Genomic DNA, 5,892 nt, shown 5'->3' with positions numbered 1-5,892 from the left:
TACTCCCCATCAAGTTGGAGCATATATATTACTCATGCCTAACTTGACCAATGAATCATCGAATCGCTTATTACACACGGCATAGGTGGGAATATCTGCAAGCTGTTCCTCTGAGTTCACAAACGGTATTGACACAATCTTCTTCTCTAGCTTTTCTATGATAAAATATCTATCAACCTCCACATGCTTAGTCCTGGCATGTTGTATTGGATTCTCAGTTATTTCCCTAGTGGACCTATTATCATAATACAACTCCATTACTCATTTCTGTTTAAAACTGAGACTCCAAAGTAACTTTCGTAGCTAAAGAATCTCACACACACCCTGTGCCATTCCCTTATACTTGGCTTCAGCAGAGGATCGTGATACCACATTTTGTTTCTTGCTCCACCATGTGGTTAAATTACCTACAACAAATGTAAAATACCCAGATGTAGATCTTCTATCAATCACATCACCTGCCCAATCAGCATCAGTAAAACCCTCAATCCTCATATGCCATACAAAATCCCTTTACCAAGTGCAGACTTCAAATATGCCAAAATTCTCATTATTGCCGTCATATGATCCACACTTGGTGAGTGTATGAATTGACTAACTACGCTTACAGCATAGGCAATATCCGAACGAGTGTAAGACAAATGAATCAGCCTCCCTACTAGTCTTTGATATCTACCTTTATCAACCGGTTCCTGATCTGGATAAATCCCCAAATAATGTTTTTCCACTATGGGACTGTTCACCGGTTTACATCCCAGCATGCCTATTTCTTTTAACAAATCCAGAACATATTTACGTTAAGACAAGAAAACACCTTTAGGTGGCCGAGCAACTTCCACACCGATAAAATATTTCAAATCTCCCAAATTCTTCATCTCGAACTCGACAGCCAAGTTTTGCTCCAGCTTCATCATCTCTTCTGTATCATCACCAAGTATTATCATGTCATCCACATAAATAATTAAGGCCGTCACTTTCCCATTTCTCCGTTTCACAAGTAATGTATGATTTGAGTGAATCTGATAATACCCAATTCTTCTCATAACTTGAGTAAATTTTCCAAACCATGCACGAGGTGATTGCTTAAGTCCGCAAAGTGACTTTAGCAATCTACATACCCTAGTTTTCCCTCCAGTATTGTACCCCGGAGGAAAATCCATATACACCTCTTTTTCCAAGTGCCCATGAAGAAAAGCATTTTTTCACATCAATCTATTTCAGTGGCCAATTCAAATTTGCAGCTAAAGAAATCAGAACCCGTACTGTATTCATCTTCACCACTAGGGAAAAAGTTTCCTGATAATCAACACCATAAGTTTGAGTATAACCCTTTGCTATTAACCTTGCTTTATACCTGTCTACTGATTCGTCTGCCTTGTATTTGATTGTAAAGACCCGTCTACACTTAACCGGTTTCTTTCCTTTAGGTAGCTCTGTTACCTCCTATGTATCATTCTTATGTAGTGCCATCATTTCTTCATCCATTGCAGCAGCCTATTTAGGATCCTTCAAGGCCTCATTAACTCGAGTTAGTGCTTGGATTGCTTCCATATTATTTACCCAGGCTTGGCATTCCAGGGCAAGGTTCGAGCATGACACATAATTAGCTATTGGATACTTCACTTTTCCTTCAGGAGAAAACCTGTCAAGAGGAACACAACAATTTTGCCTTAGTGGCAACTTATATGTGCTCATAATGTTATTTGGATTAGTTACATGAGTATCAATGGTACTTACCTCAGGGATATTCAGAGAAAACACATTGGGTGGCACTATCGAACTCGAGAGAGGGGGTATGGATTCGGTAGGCAATGGCGTGACTGGTTCGGCAGCTTCCTGTCGACATTCTTCATCACACTCGGCAGGTTATTGCCGAGAGGGCTCATGTGGTTCGGCGCTTGGTGGCTGAAGAAAACTCCAGTGCTCGGTAGGTTCTTGCCGAGAACCCTGATTGTCTCCTTGTTGAGAGCTTTCACAGCTCCCTTCTTCAGTATGCCGAGAGCTTTCACAACTCCCTTCTTCAGTACACTCTCCCCCTGAGCTACATATTTCCAACCACCCAAGATCACCAATAATATTCCTTTCCTGGTAATCAGAAGGTGATGGAATCGAACCATAGAAATACTCGGATTCAGAAAAAGTAACATCCATGATCATGTACATATGGCGAGTTTCAGGATAATAACACTTATACCCTTTTTGTTGAGGAGCAAAGCCAAGGAAAACACACCGGTGGGCACATGGATCCAACTTACTACGATGAATCTTGTGAATATGAACATAAGCTACACACCCAAATACAGAGGAGTAAGAGTATTGGTGGACACTACTGGAACAAATTATGTCAACACTTGAAAAGGTGTACGAAAGTCCAACACCCAGGATGGTAGCATAAATGATCGCGTTAGGCCAGAACCGTTTAGATACGGATGCACCAATGAGCAAGGCACGGGCAATCTCCAAGATATGAGGGTTTGGGGGGGGGGGGTATGAGGACAAGTAGTTTCATGTAAAATTCCTTGATCCCGGAGAAAGCTAGACAACTTGCAACCATTTAAGAGAAGGACTAAAACACCACACTCACAATACTTTTATTCTTCATCACATAAATCCATGTCATACGTGTGCAATCATCAACGAAGGTAACAAACCATTTAATGCCAGACACAGTACTAACGGGGGAGGGACCCAAACATCAGAGTGCATGAGATCAAAAGAAAATAATCTTTTATTCATACTAGGAGGAAACGAAACGCGATGACCTTTCGCAAGCATACATACTTCACAATGCATTGCAGGATCCACATGCATTGAAATGCCTTTTTAGGAATTTCCGGTTTGAGTTGACATGTCATTATTTCACACAGAGGTGATGATACAACTATTTTATTACTAAGAGTAAAGAATGCACTGGGTTGCTATGTTTGTTTACCATTACTTTTATAGGGTTTCCTTCGGCCGGGGGTGGAGGGTGGGACCTAAGTCGGGAGCATATAGTTTACCAAAAAAAAAATTGAAAAGACGGGAGCATATATTATCCAATTTCATGGTTTGCTGAGTCGGCCAGTATTTGAATTCTGATGCTTAGATGTTTTTAAATGCTTTTCAGGTGAAAGAATATCCTAAATATAATTTTGTTGGCCTAATATATGGTCCTGGAAGTGATAACCAGAAACAATTAGAAAAGGTAAGAGTTTTGTGATCTTCGCGTCGTGTGTGTTTTCTCTATATTTCTTTTTGATCGGTCAATGCAAATAAGGAAACCGGAGCCAATATTCAAGTCTATGGTACCAAAGCAGGGACAGGACAGAAGGTAATATTTCAATAAATAATATAGAACAGTAAGGAATCAATATCAAGATAAATTTGAGATTCCTGACTCCTCATCATCAATTTTACTGATTTTCATCTTTTCTTAAACATATTATTTTATGCAAAAAAAAAAAAAAAAAAAAAAAAATCTATTGTGGAATGGTTGCTTCGAGGTGTGCATAATAATGCTCATGTAGTATTGACCTTCCCCTCTTTTATTCTTTAACTTTTTTGCAGGCTGAAATAAAACCATCTGATGGGAATGAAATCCATGGTGAATATGAAAACTTATATGTTCAAATATCAGCTGACACATTTGAGAAAGTAGATGCAGCAGTTGCTGTAATTGAACTCTTTAGTCACCTTTGTATCAGTGGGTTTCTTTTTTATTTTTAAACAGAAAGCCTTGCATCCAACAGTTTCTTAAAATTTCTCTTTCGTGTTATTTATTATGATTTCTACAGTTGTTTTCGTAGCATTGTTCTTTTAATTACTTCCATATAGGGAAATCTGGCAGCGGTTAGCAGTACAGGTGCTTCAGTTTCTGCTGATAATGCTCATGTTCCAAGTCAAGTCCAGGACACTACTACCTCTAATATGGTTCCTACTACTGTGGTAAATCAGGGAATGGTACAACCACTGCCAGGACTTGCACAAACTCCACTGGATGGGCACTTTCAGTACCCTGGTCCATTTTTCTCGGGGGGCCCATCTTCCGCTCCCATGAATATCCCTAGCTTCACTCCCCTGAATTCTTCGAGATCAATTCTCAATAATCCTTCCCATCTTTCAACATCACCTTTCAACCCTGCATACCTGCCTTCATCATTTGGTCTTCCGCAATCTCTTGTTTCCCCTAGACAAAATCCACCAACAACACAATTTTTGCCGCATGCATACATGGCTCCCCGGCCTGCATCAGTTCAAACTAATGTTTCAGCTCCACTCACATTCATAGGAAACCGACCACTGCCTGCTGGGAGCTCTACTGGATGGTCAAGCGGTCCACCAGCTCCACAACCAGGTGTTGCATCCATGCCACCACCTTCAAATATACCAACGGTGAATATGGTATCTTCTGTAAACCCTCCTATTGCAGCACCAAGTTTTATTTCTATTCCACGGCCTCAAGCAGAACTTCCTTCTACATCTCTGCAAGCAAGAGTTCCAAGTTCTGTTTCTGGAAGTGTTCCAAACTTTGCTTCCCTAAAACCACCAATGATGACAGCTCAAAGCCCTGGAGATTTCACCTTTCAGCCTCATCGACCACAGAATCCATCCTTCCTAACCAACGATGCAACAACCAAACTTCTTGTAAATTATTGGTACGGGATGCTCGAACTGCATTAACTTTGCCAGGAACGACGTCATCCACATAGTATAACCCATCTTTCTTAGTGCCACGCCCAATTATCTCCTTGATCTGAATATCCTGAAGTAAACAAAAAAGTGGATGCATAAGTACAACACAATCTAATTGCTTAGTAACTTGAGGAATAGATAACAAATTATGAGACAACTAGGGAACAAGCAGGCAATGATGAAGGGGAAGGGCCGGCGTGAGGTGCACAATGCCAACCCCCAAAACTTGTGCTATTGTTCCATTGGCAATTGCAATACACTTCTGTGAACTTGTTGTCATACTAGTAAATAAATTCTTATCAAAAGTCATTTGATCGGTTGCACTCGAGTTTAGAATCCAACTTGTATGATGTTCCATATCAGAGGCTAAAAACACATGTCCTATACTACCTGGAGTGGCCGGGGTTCCACTAGGAGTGGTCCTAGTCAACAAACTTTGACTCGGATCACCAGAGGGGGTACGACATCCTTGGTGGCAGTGGCAACGGATGCAAGGCCTCCACTTGCTCCACTAGTGGCTCGTTCCTTGGCACACAACTTTTTCTTCAATTCTGGAAACCATTCAGGTACTCTATGTTTCTGAAAACATGTGTCTTCCGTATGATGGGTTTGCCCACAAAAAGTGCACTTCAAATCATCCTTATTTTCCCGAGTGAATAGCCAAGAATTTGTTAATGATGACGAATTAAAGGGCCAGCTACCCGAAGGTGGCCGTGACACCATAGCAACGGGGAGGGTCTCCTCCCTGGTTCCCAATGCCATTACTACCCATCTTCGTTGCATGGCGTTGTGCTTCCCGCCTCACAATGGAGAACACTTCCTCCATAAATGGTAAAGGTTGTGTTCTCAAGATATCACTACGCACCTTATCAAAGATATCATCAAGCCCTACTAAGAAGGCATACACATGGTCCAGTTGGATCTCTTCTCGAAGTGTCTTCAAGTCACCAGCACATTCCATCTTGATTGGTCTCCTCTGATCCAATTCTTGCCAAACAGTTTTTAGATCAGCATAGTATACACCAATAAACCTTCCTTCTTGTTGAAGTCTGAATGACTTCACTTTCAACTCATAAATATGAGAAATATCCGACCCGTCATAATACGTTCGAGCAACTTCTTCCCAAACTTCTTTAGCAGTACAAAGATGGATGAAAAAACCCATGATGGTAGGATCCATGATATTAATCAACCACCTTTTTCACAATGGCATTCCCC

At 41.0% G+C, this 5,892-nt stretch overlaps 1 pseudogene; it reads left to right on the top strand.

Moving 5' to 3' along the window:
* The first annotated feature begins 2,259 nt into the window (after positions 1-2,259).
* Positions 2,260-4,662, top strand: LOC137719722 (uncharacterized; annotated as a pseudogene).
* Positions 4,663-5,892: the final 1,230 nt, after the last annotated feature.

Source organism: Pyrus communis, chromosome 16 (genome assembly GCF_963583255.1).
Source record: "Pyrus communis chromosome 16, drPyrComm1.1, whole genome shotgun sequence".
NCBI classification, from domain to species: domain Eukaryota; kingdom Viridiplantae; phylum Streptophyta; class Magnoliopsida; order Rosales; family Rosaceae; genus Pyrus; species Pyrus communis.
The sequence above is the reverse complement of the archived record's forward strand: the minus strand, read 5'-3'. Positions and strand labels throughout refer to the sequence as shown.